The 13,244-nt window shown below is 45.1% G+C and overlaps 1 protein-coding gene across 1 annotated transcript in view; it reads left to right on the top strand.

Moving 5' to 3' along the window:
- The window catches only part of LOC138246071 (uncharacterized), a 308,358-nt gene that overhangs the window by 282,696 nt on the left and 12,418 nt on the right, over positions 1-13,244 (top strand). The window lies entirely within an intron of this gene.

Below are 13,244 nucleotides of genomic sequence, written 5' to 3'. Positions count from 1 at the left end.
TTGTCAAAAATACATTTAAAAATACTGATTTGTTTGCAGACATAATTATAGGGTGCTGCTGCCCTTTGTCATTTTAATTCTCAGGGCATGTGATAAAGATGTGAGATTTACATTGAATAGGTTTGAAGACTCTCACTTTGATTTTACTAACCTAAATAGCAGTGTTAGGATCCACATCAGCGCTGACCCAAGGCTGAATGTCACAAATTTTAGTTGAGCCATTGTTGAGTTATATTATGCTAATGTATCATAAGGAAAGTTTGAATCAGAAAATCAAACAGATCTACCACCTGGAAAACAGGGTGAAGGAAGCAATTGATTAAACAATTTATATGTCGTTGGTAGGTTTACTATATTGCAACAGTGATGGAGTATATGTATAGAAAACATTATGGTCTGGTCGCTTAATTAAGATGCAGATGTACCACAGGTTTGTCTACAACAGTGACTACCTGGTCATCGCCATAGCCAAACGTCTCCATCCTCCCAAACAGGATGGGTGGACATGTAGTCATTGCATTAATGTCTGTTACTGCCAGGATAGCCGTGGCGATGAAGGACATTAAATGCTAATAATGCCCTCTTTCTCATGGTAGATGATTCCAATCCTGTTTAGGGATTTTCTTTTTGAAAATAAAAAAGAGAACTGCTTGGTGCAAGGCTCCATCCACTGCTGGACTCCTGTACCAAACAGAGAAATGCGTGACAGAGATTCCTAACAAAGGTGTATAAATTAACACCTGCTTGGTGGTCATTTATAAACTTGGCTAGTGGTGCCTCCACCATGGGGTTGGAGTAATTTACTATATCCTTTTTGGACCAATGTCATTGATGCAATAGTAGATTTTTCTCATCTTTATTTAACCTTTCATGAAATGGTTTGGTCCAAACCTCCAGGGGTATGAAAGCATTTCCTGTGAAGGGTTGTGTTCATAGCTTTTGAATAGAGGACTTTCCTGAATTTTGAAGCTTTCAGAGAACATTGCTCTGAAAATCACCAATTCTAAGTCAGGGATTTCCCAGTAAACTTATTTACGAAGTCTGAATAACTCAAATATATCTGTTTCAATTTACATGGATTCAGTGATTATACCCCTTAGTAGTTGCTGTTCCTGGATCTAATGAGACTGCATCAATACCATGTGCCCATTATATAATACTTGTTCTGCATCGTAATGCTACAAACTATCAAACACATACCTCTCTTGAGGGTGACTCCTGTTCAGTTGGCCTCCTCCGGACCCGTCTGGACGACGTTCTACCTCCTTTATCCCTGTATGTGTTAGCTGCAGTCTGAATCATTTCCTAACAATAATATTTTCTTGTTCAGTCATGAACTGTTTTTACAGACACAGGGGACAGCAATGGGAGTTTCCTCCTCTCAAAGCTATGCCAACCTCAACATGGGTTGGTGGGAAAGGGAAGTAGCTTGGAGAGAAGAAAATGACTGATACATAGGTACAGTGGTACTATGGCTCAGCTATATTGATGATGTAATATTTGTCATGGAGCGGAATTGGAATTTCAAGATGTCTTCACCATTCTGAATGACAATGAAGTTGGTCTTTGGTTTACATGTAAAATAGTAAAACTGAAATAGAATTCTTGGCTATTGAACTAAGGGCCAGATGTAGGTAGGAAAAAAATAGCGACTCGCAATTTGCGACTTGCAATTTGCGTGTCGCTAACTGGAATGCAGGTAGAAAGTGCGCGGACAAATTGCGACTCGCACCCGGAGTCGCACCGCAGATAGCGAGTCCGCTGTTTGCAAGGTCGCTTTTTGTGACCGTGCAAAAAACGGACTCGCAATTTGCGAGTGGGTGTCGCAAATTGTGACTGTGCTGAAAATTGAAAGCAGGTGCTGCAGAACACTCCAGAAACCACTCCACAACACTCAGGAAAACACTTCCTGGCACATAATGATGACATCACAGCCAGGAAGTTTACAAATACACCTGGGAGGACCACACCCTTTTTTAACTGCATCACAGCTAACAGAGCACCAGCAACCATGGCTGACACTCCCAGGAAGAGAAAGCTCAAGTTTGCAGAGAAGGAGCTGGAGGTGCTAACGGATGAGTGCTGTCAGCACCATGATGAGCTGTTTGGCAAGGCAGCCCTCAATGTGCCAGACACTGACAAAAAACGAATTTGGCAGGATATCCAGGAGAAGGTAAACTCCCTGGGGGTCAGCCACAGGAGTGTGGACGAACTAAAGAAGATGTGGTACGACCTCCGCTCCCGGACCAAGGAGAGGGTGGCAGAAAGGCTCAGGGAGATGAGAGGCACAGGAGGGGGACCATCTACCATACCACCACCCACACCCCTGGAGGAAAGGGTTGAGGAGACCCTGGAGCCAGAGGCTGTTACTGGATTTGGAGAACTGGACACCTCTGAGCCCGGACCATCAATCGGCGAGTACCATGTGATATGCCTGTACCCTCATCAATGCCATACCCCCACCCACCATGTACACAGGGGCATGCACAACCAAGATAGCTCCATTGCAGAGTAGCAAACACCAGAATGATGCATTATGGGAAATGTAGTCAAGTAGGCAGTTCATAGGCTATTGTTTATTAGGAAGTTGTTAACTGATAGTAGCCACTGACAGTGTTTTCCCCATGTCCCACAGGTCTCCCACAAGACACCCCCACCAGCCAAAGCAGCCAGGTGCCAATGGTCAGCCAGCCCCGAGAGGAGACAACAGGACCAGCCACCACTCCCACCTGCACCACCAACACCATTCCCTCTCTGGCAACACCCGTTGCAACAGTGGTCTTTGGAGCCTGCACCAGGTACAAGCCGGAATGCCACATCAGACATCACAGTGCCTCCACCGCTGCGCAGGCGACGCAGGATGATGAGAGCAGGGCAGCAGGCAGAGTCAGGGCTTCCATCCACAACACCAACGGAAGCCCAACTGCTATAGGGTCAGCGCCTGCAAAATAAACAGTTAGGGCGGATTAGTGGGGTTCTGCAGCGCTTCGAGAGGAATCATGCCAACAGCATGCAGCAGGTGCATGCACAACTTGAGGTCATTGGAAACAACACAGGGGACCTTGCCCTGTCAATGCGCGAACTGGTGGCTGGACTGCTAACGCAGAGTGAGGGTGCGCGGCGCAGGGACCGCCAGCTACTGCAAAGGCTGGACAGGATGGCCTCCTCTATCGTCAGACTGGCAGTGAACACAACTGGGCTGTCTAGGAGAACAGTCAGCCTCCAGGTTGACATGGGCCACTTTGCGGGTGATGTGGCACGGGGATTGGGACGGATCACCCATGCAATAGACCTCATGGAGGCACGGCAGGTGTCCAGGGGTACTGGTGACACCCCACAAGACAGTGATGAAGGCTCCACTGTCAGCAGTGTCTCTGCTGGTGACACCAGGGTGCTACTGAGTGGGACTACAAGGCAGAGCACTGCTGAGCCACCTGGTACCAGCCAGGCTGGCCGAGCCCGCCGTAGGCTGTGAGCTAAACACTGTCTCTGATGTTGGGGCACATGATGGCAATGTGTCCCATGCCAGGTGGACTTTTGAAGTCCCTGAACAGTTTTTCCTTGTATATAGTTTGGTTTTTTGCACATATTAAATCATTTGTTCGTTACACTTAACACATGGAGTGTTTGTTCTATTGGTGAGTATGGTAGAAGTTGGCACGTACTTACCAAAGTATTGGTTTGCAATGTGTTCCCATCTCAGTCTGCCTTGATTTGCGATGCTCCTATCCCCATGATGGCGATGTGGTTGCTCTTGCTCTTCATCCTCAGAATCTGGGTCTGCAGGGGTGAGAGGTAGGCCACGAAGGGTGGCATTGTTGTGCAGGATAGCGCATGCGACAACTAATTTGAAAGCCGTTATGGGGGTATACTGGAGGGCACCTCCACTTCGGTGGAGGCATCTCAACCGTGCTTTCAGCAGTCCGAAGGTTCTTTCAATAATGTTCCTGGTCCTCTTATGTGCACTGTTGTATCGCCTCTCACATTCATTGCTGGGTGTTAAGTACGGAGTCAGTATCCATGGCCTTAGTGCATATGCACTGTCACCTGTTGGGCACAAAACGTACACTGTTAGCAAGTCATGGTTGGTTTGCACATTGATCTGTGTGCATGTCTACAAGGTGTATGCAGCTCTACCTAGGAGGTATCCGTCTCCGAACTCCCCACGTTCCAGGCGTTGGTGTATCCCACTGTGCCTAAAAATGTAGGAGTCATGAGTACTGCCTGGAAATTTAGCAACCATGTCAGTGATGACATAATGGGCATCACAAACAACCTGAATATTGAGTGAGTTGGTACACTTTCTATTGCGGAACAGATATTCCAGTTTTGCAGGAGGGCATATTTGAATATGTGTCCCATCTACACACCCTATCACATGGGGAAAGTCCGGTAAAAGTCTAACTTGGTGCTGTTAATTTCTGCCTCATTTCTGGGTAGGTATATGTATTGGGACATGTGTGTGAGTAAGGCATTTAGGAATGCCCTGAGGAACCTTGATAGTGCACTTTGGGATACCCCACCTGCCACAGCAATGACCCCCTGATAGCTCCCCGAGGCCAAGAGGTGCAGTGAGCATAGCACTTGCACATGCGTAGGGATGGCGCAGCCGCGCACAGTATGGCGTTCTAGCTGTGGTTTGAGTAAATCTATTAAATCTAGTATAGCTGCGCTGCTAAGTCTGTATTTGTCATATATTTCCTCCTCAGTTTGCTGGAAGAGTGTCTGCCTTGTTCTGTAAATCTTCTCCTGTCTCTGGCTCCTCCTCCTCCTCTGCTGGGCTGCGTGGGCTCTCCTCCTCACTGCTATCAGGTATATCTCCGCCATCTTGAGCAACCCAGATGCCTTCTGGGTCTCCTTTTATACTTTGGTAATGGTTACCACCTGCTCTGAGTTAGTGGTAAATTGGACATCCAAAATGGGCTTTTTGCGACTTGTCGCAATTTGCGAGTTGCTATTGCATATGGTTTGCGACTCGCAAATTGCGACTTCCTATTAGCGGGTCGCAAAATGGGGTCACAAATTTTGCAAGTCGGTACCGGCTCGCATCGCCTTTTGCGAGTCGGAAATGGGATTTTTGCATCCCATTTCTGATTTTGCGGGGTCGCAAATAGCGATTCGGGCCATTTGCGACTCGCAAAAGTTTGCTACATCTGGCCCTAAGTGTACAAAGTGACACCTTGGAAACAACTGTTTTCACAAACACAGCTCAATGAACAGTGTCTTACATGGAAGCAGTTTTCACCCACAAATTTTGATTAAGAGCATATCTTGTGGTGAATTCATGAGAATGACAAGGAACTGCTCGAATGACAACAATATGATGGAACATTTCAAAGATGTGCAACTAAGAATTGAAAAGCGGGGATACAGTAAATGGCACATAAAACACGGGGTAAGTAAAGCACAAAGGTTTTTGAGAATTGAAACATTACTACAAAGAAGAAAAGAAGGATGGGATAAAAACAAAACACAAACAATAAGAATGATTATGACATCCAATAAAGAACACAAAGAAATCTGAAAAATGATGGAGAGACATTGCAATTTTTTGACAGAGGACCCAGAATTGGGTCTGTTGATAGGTATGAAACCTAGCATCACTTTCAGGAGAGCCCCTTCTATAAAAGATAAACTGGTGAAAAGTAATTTCATTGGTAAAAGGAAAAAAAACTTGGGAGGGTGAGGGCTTTGTGAAATGTTTGAAATGGAAAGCATGCCGTATAGCAGAAAATATTAAGGAAGTGAAAGACACCCTAGGATGAACATACAAAATGTCCGTAAAATTCACATGTGAGATGACCCATGTAGCTTATGTATTCAAATGTGAATGTGGGTTGAAATATGTAAGAAGCACAGTAAGCAAATTAACCCCTTCTGTGCCGCGGACGTAATGGTTACGTCCTGCAGCACAGTGCTCGTGTGCCCAGGACGTAACCATTACGTCCTGGGCACAGAGCCCGCTCCCTCTGGGGGTGGTTCCTCTTCACCCCCCCAAGGCAGGGATGGAAGGGGAAGTCCTTCCCCTTCCATCCCCGACAGCCCCCCCCCCGGATCCCCCTCAGCTTCCAGCGCTATCGGAAGAGAAATGCTCAGCTCGGGGGGGGGGGGTGTTCAGAAACCTCTAGGCACCATGGATCATTTTGTTTTCTTTTTTTTTTTTTTAGAGGTGGGGAGCAACCCTAGGAGGCAAATTATATTTAGGGGGCAGATTGGCCTATTTTTATGAGGCCAATCTGCCCCCAAGGGGGACAGAAACCACTAGACACCAGGGAGTTTTTTTTTCCCCGTGAATTTCACGCAAGGGGAGACACCCCTTAGGCAAGGGTCGTTCCCCTGGGGGGGGGGATTTATTTTAGGCCTTTTCTGCCCCCTGGGGGGCAGATCAGCCTATTTTAATTAGGCCAATCTGACCTCAAGGTGGGCAGAAACCACTAGGCACCGGGAATTTTGTTGTTGTTGTTGTTTTACAGATGGGGAGCGACCCCTTAGGCAAGGGTCGCTCCCCTGGAGAGGCAAAGTGTATTTAGGCCATTTGTGCCCCCTTTGGGGGCAGATTGGCTGATTTTAGGTCAATCTGCCCCAAGGGGGGCAGAAACCACTAGGCACCGGGGATTTTTTTTTTGCGCCAATGTCACGCAAGGGGAGCGACCCCGTAGGCAAGGGTGGCTTCCCGGAGGGGTGGGGGGGCAGGGAGAAAATTTATTTTAGGCCATTTCTGCCCCCCCCGGGGACAGATCGGCCTATTATTATTAGGCCAATCTGCCCCTGGGGGGGGGGGGGGGCAGAAACCTCTAGGCACCAGGGCTAATTTTTTTTTTTTTGTTTTGTTTTTTAGAGATGGGGAGCGACCGATTAGGCAAGGGTCGCTCCCCTGGGGTGCAAATTGTATTTAGAGCATTTCTGCCCCCCTTGGGGGAAGATCGGCCACTTAGGCACCAGGGATTAGTGTGTTTGTATGCGTGTGTTTTCTTTGGGGGCACATTATTGGTGGCCATATCTGCCCCCCATTGGGGGCAGATTGGCCTATTTTTGGAAGGCCAATCTGCCCCCAAGGGGGGGGGGGCAGAAAGCCCACCAGAGGCGAGGGAATTTTTTTTTTCAAAAATAAGAGGGTGGGGGTATGGCCATACCCCCACCCCAAATAAATGGTGCCAAAGTTGTTCTGCCCACCAGTGGGCAGATGGGGCAATTACCCCTGATCCACACCCCGGGGGCAGAACGTCTACTAGATGCCACAGAATTTTTTTAAAAAGTAAAAATATTGGGGTGGTGGCTACCAACCAGTATGGGCCTGGTTACGCCCCCACCTCAACTTGTAGTGTAGCCATTTTTATTATAGCTTCCTGCACATTAATTTAACATACTAGGCTGCAGTGCACTTTGCCCTAGATACATTTTATTCAACCTCGCACTGTTATTTTACAATAACCAGTTTTACGGTCCTGTTTTTATTTCCTTCTATCACACTGTTTAGCTTAGTTCAGCACTGTGTTCTCAAATAATGCATTCTTGATTGCCCTGTGCTTCAGTCAAGGCTACAGTCTGGTACATTGCTGGTAAATGTGGTAGAAGTTTAGTCTCCAGTATTCGTAGAAAATACACATCCTTACGTAGGGACATTTTCTTAGAACATCTGCGTGTTAGTTATAAAAACACTTCCTAGTCCTAGTACAGGCAGAGAGAGATTCCGGCCAGGAACCTACCACTAGATGCTGACTGCCTCGTTGCAGATGCTGATGCAGATTACAGGCCTTTCCTCAGGTATGAGGGTTGATGTCCTCCCGGAGGAACCCGAAAGGCAGGCTTAAAGCTTCACAGTCTGGGCTCGAAATATAACTTAGAGAGAACATAATCTAGCGGCACTATGATAGCTTTGTTCTTGTTCTTCACTCTCATCGTTACCATTTTAATCCTACTGTGTTGTGTAGTTCTGGTTATTGCAGCTCACGCTTTACTACCTAAAATGCAGTCGTTTTATTAAAACAATCTTTAAAACTTAAACTGCCTGTCATTTATATATGAGACCGCACTGTGGATGAGAGAACCGGTTGTGACCTAAGTGACCACATCTTCCCTGGGAAGTGCTAAGATGTCATGCGCTCGGCTGCCCAATTGACTCCTCCACTTGCTAGTTACCCGTAGCAAAACCCTGATTTAGAGTGACAAGGGTACTTCACCGTGGGTTAAACTTAGTCCCCCACACTGCAAACGAACTTGCCACTCAAAATCCAGTAGTCTCATTAGGATAGTGAGAGCCTACGCGACAAACTGAAGGGGGTAACAGTCTTTCAGCTCTCCCCCACACTCTAAAACATCTTATCCCACAGCAAGCAAGAAGACATTGGATTATTTTGGGTTTTAGTTTTACATTTGGGCCATGAGAGCTTGGCTTACTCTCAAAATCGTCCCACTTGGAATGGGGAGGGCTGCACTTTATGTACTTTGGGACGCTGCCATGTAGAAAAATCCACAAGACCTAGACACATCTGAAAACTAAACATCTGGGTGATTTCAGGGTTGTGTGTTTCACATGCACCCCACACCATTTCCTTACCCACAATGGCCTGCAAACCTCCAACTTTGCTGAAAATCACACATTTTCCCCACATTTTTGTGATGGAACCTTCCAGAATCTGCAGGAATTCACAAAATTCCTACCACCCAGCATTGTTTCATCTATACCGATAGAAAATTCTGCTGCGCTTGTCAACCTAAAAATGTTTTTTTTGCAAACTGCCCTTTTGGGCCCCCTTTGTTCCCCCTCAAAATCAACATGTTTTTGGCTCTTCCCTTTCACAAGCACTTGGCCCACCTACACAAATGAGGTATCATTTTTACCGGGAGACTGAGGGGAACATTGGGTGGTATGAAATGTGTCCCAGTGCGGTGATCCCATACAGAAATGTGGGAAAAATTAGATGTTTTTTGCTAAATTTGAGGTTTGCTGAGGATTCTGGGTAAGAAAACTTAGGGGGGTCCACGCAAGTCACACCTCACTGGACTCCCTCAGGTGTCTAGTTTTCAGAAATGTCTGGGTTTGGTAGGTTTCCCTAGAAGACTGCTGAGCCCAGGACCAAAAACGCAGGTGCCCCCCTGCAAAAACAGGTAGTTTTGTATTTGATAATTTTGATATGTCCAGATAGTGTTTTGGGGCATTTCCTTTCGCGGGCAGTAGGCCCACCCACAAGAGTGAGGTACCATTTTTATAGGAAGACTTGGGGGAACGCTGGGTGGAAGGAAATTTGTGGCTCCTCTCTGATTTCAGAACTTTCTGTCACTGAAATGAGAGGAAAAAGTGTTTTTTTGGCCAAATTTTGAGGTTTGCAAAGGATTCTGGGTAACAGAACCTGGTCAGAGCCCCATTTTGGATTCCGCTAGGTGTCTTGTTTTCATAAATGCGCTGGTTTGCTAGGTTTCCCCAGGTGCCGACTGAGCTAGAGCCCACAATCCACAGGTAGGCACTTTGTAAAAAACACTTCTGTTTTCTGTGAAAAAATGTGATGTGTCCACCTTTTGTTTTGGGCCATTTACTTTCGTGGGTGCTAGGTCTACCCACACAACTGAGGTACCATTTTTATTGGGAGACTTGGGGGAACGCTGGGTGGAAGAAAATTTGTGGCTCCTTTCAGATTCCAGAACTTTCTGTCACTGCAATGAGAGGAAAAAGTGTTTTTTTGGCCAAATTTTGAGGTTTGCATAGGATTCTTGGTAATAGAACCTGGTCAGAGCCCCACAAGTCACCCCATCTTGGATTCCCCTATGTGTCTAGTTTAATAAAATGCACTGGTTTGCTAGGTTTCCCAAGGTGCCCGCAGAGCTAGAGGCCAAAATCCACAGGTAGGCAGTTTGTAACAAAACACCTCTGTTTTCTGTGGAAAAATTTGATGTGTCCACGTTGTGTTTTGGGGCATTTTCTGTCGCGGGTGCTAGGCCTATCAATGCAAGTGAGGTACCATTTTTATCTGGAGATGTGGGGGAACACAGAATAGCAAAACAAGTGTTATTGCCCCTTGTCTTTCTCAACATTTTTTTCTTCCAAATGTAAGACAGTGTGTAAAAAAGACGTCTATTTAAGAAATGCCCTGTTATTCACATGCTACTATGGGCACCCCGGAATTCAGAGATGTGCAAATAACCACTGCTTCTCAACACCTTATCTTGTGGCCATTTTGGAAATACAAAGGTTTTCTTGATACCTATTTTTCACTTTTTATATTTCAGCAAATTAATTGCTGTATACCCGGTATAGAATAAAAACTCATTGCAAGGTGCAGCTCATTTATTGGCTCTGGGTACCTAGAGTTCTTGATGAACCTACAAGCCCTATATATCCCCGCAACCACAAGGGTCCAGCGGACGTAACGGTATATTGCTTTAAAAAATCTGACATCGCAGGAAAAAGTTACTGAGTAAAACGTAGAGAAAATTGGGTGTTTTTTTCACCTCAATTTCAAGATTTTTTTATTACAGCTGCTATTTTCTGTAGGAAACACTTATAGGATCTACACAAATGACCCCTTGCTGAATTCAAATGTATGTCTACTTTTCAGAAATGTTTAGCTTTCTGGGATCCAGCATTAGTTTCTCACCCATTTCTGTCACTAAGTGTAAGGATGCTGAAAGCACCAAAAATAGTAAAAATGGGGTATGTCCCAGTAAAATGTCACAATTGTATTGAAAAATTGGGTTTTCTAATTCACGTCTGCCTGTTCCTGAAAGCTGGGAAGATGGTGATCTTGCCACCGCAAACCCTTTGTTGATGCCATTTTCAGGGAAAAAAACACAAGCCGCCTTCTGCAGCCTTTTTTTCCCATTTAAAAAAAAATAAAATATGTCACTGTATTTTGGCTAATTTCTTGGTCTCCTTCAAGGGAACCCACAAGGTCTGGGTACCTCTAGAATCCATAGGATGTTGGAAAAAAAGGATGCAAATTTGGCATGGGTAGCTTATGTGAACAAAAAGATATGAGGGCCTAAGCGCAAACTGCCGCAAATAGCCAAAAAAAGGCTCGGCACAGGAGGGGAAAAGGCCTGGCAGCGAAGGGGTTAAAAAGCAAATAAATATTAGAACATATAAGAGCTGTCTGTAACAAGGACCAAATCTATGCAATGGCAAAGCACTACTCACAACACCACAACAGGGATTGGAGATTATTGCGCTACTTTGGGGTAGCCCATGTACCAGTAAACGAAAGGAGTGGAGACAGAACTTTAAAACTCCCTTAACTAGAGTCAAAGTTTATAGTGAAGTTAAGTACCAAGATTCCATTTGGTCACAACGCGGATGAGGAGTTAAATTTTCAACTATACAGTTAACGACAAATTATTGACCATAAGATTTGAGAATTTTCTTACCATCTTGTATGAACTTGATTTTGTTTTAAATTCACAATGTGTTGTATAATATAGATATGTCGCTCAACTGTGGGTGTAAAATAGGTCCCCCAGGCAATATTAATAAAAATGGATATTGGGAATATGTAAAAGAACCAATGGCTGATTAAGTATATATATATATATTTATATATATATATATGCACTCAGCATTATACTCCCGTAATAAAAGAGACAACATAAGACAGCTGCACTAAAGTTAATGTCAAAGAAGTCAAAATTGGACCTAATGAAACAAGATTAAATGTAAAGAATAATGGCTAGCCCTGATTGCTTATGCCACTTCACAATGGGCAAAATCTACAGGGACCTTTTCCTCTGTTAATGAACAAATGAAGGGTCTACTAAAACCCATATCAAAACATCTCAATTGCTTGGCAGCGCTGAATTGGGAATTATACTTTTTAGAGCTTCATAGAGTGCCCAATTCCTTTAACAGCATGATTTATCAAGCCAGCGTCTTTGGGTGTGAGCACCACTAGAGTGGCAGAGAGCACAGGGATTCATAGATGGATACAGAAGTGACCTAAAAACAATAAGAAACATCCAATGCCTTATCCTACACTCATCCATAAAAACTAGAGACTGATTTGTTAACCACAAGGTTGTAAACTTGACACAAGCTTCTATTTCCAATTTCATTCTCAAACCATGGTTTATAATTGGCTTACATCTTTGTACTGCTAATTTGTTTGTCATGCTTCATGTATCCTGTGGGGGAAAAATAACAGCAACTACTAAGGGGTATAATCACTGCACATACTTCCTGGAACTTCAAAGAACTGGACCTGTCATGCAGCTGCAGCAGTGCCCAGTTCAGCTGCTGCTCCCCTGCCATTCTACAAAGAGTGTGCCCTAGACAGACGAGACGCCTTTCTTTCACTACATGTTGGGTTGTTAGATATCCCTTTAAGATTTACCCACTGGCTGACTCATCAGTGTGGTCCTCCTTTGTGGCATTATTCTTTGAGGGGGGCTTCTTGCAGAAAAGTGTACGCTGTGTCTCCAGCATTCATAGAAACACACATATTCCTACATGGGGACCCTTTCTTGGAATGTCAACTGTTTAATTATAAAAACACTTCTTCGTCCCATACACATTAGAGGGAGATTCCAGCCAGATGACTACGACTGCATACTGATTGCTGATTGCCTCACTACAGCTTCTTACTTAGACTGCCGAACCCCTGACCTACATGGGGAGGGTGTCTCTCTAGACTACACGCTTCCTTACTCAGGTATGAGGGATGATGTCTTCCCAGGGGGAAAACCTGAAGGGCGGAATAAGGCTTATTATGCTGCACTCTAACATAATTTAGGTAGGTGAACTATATATCGCATCTAGTGACAGTATGGTGGGACTGTTCTTGTGTTTCACTCTCGCCACAATTTTGCATTTATTGTATTTTATCATCCTAGCTATGGCAATACATGCCATTTTATCTAAGATGCAGTTACTTCAATACATTCTGCCTCTGCCTGTCTTTGCCTGTGTGGGACTAACGTAACTGAGAGAAAGTGCTGAGATCTGATGGACCACGATTCCCCTGAGGAGTCTTTCTTGTCATGTGCCCGGTTGCCACAATAATCCCTGTTCTTGGACAGAGGTGAGGTGCTGCTAGTTAGGCAGAAAACCTGGATTAGGCCGACAGGTGCCACATGGTGTAGAATTGTACGTAGTACCCCTCAATCTATGTGATTCTTCTGCCCAAATCCAGTAGCCTCATTAGGATAATGAGAACCTACGTGACAATACCATAGGCCTGCTTGGCCTTCTCCTTCCCAGAGTTCCCTGGTGAGGTCCTCAGACAAGGTAATATCTGTCACACCTAAGAAGGTAATTGCAG

This window comes from Pleurodeles waltl, chromosome 7 (genome assembly GCF_031143425.1).
Source record: "Pleurodeles waltl isolate 20211129_DDA chromosome 7, aPleWal1.hap1.20221129, whole genome shotgun sequence".
Taxonomy (NCBI): Eukaryota; Metazoa; Chordata; class Amphibia; order Caudata; family Salamandridae; genus Pleurodeles; species Pleurodeles waltl.
This window is presented reverse-complemented; position numbering and strand designations above follow the sequence as displayed.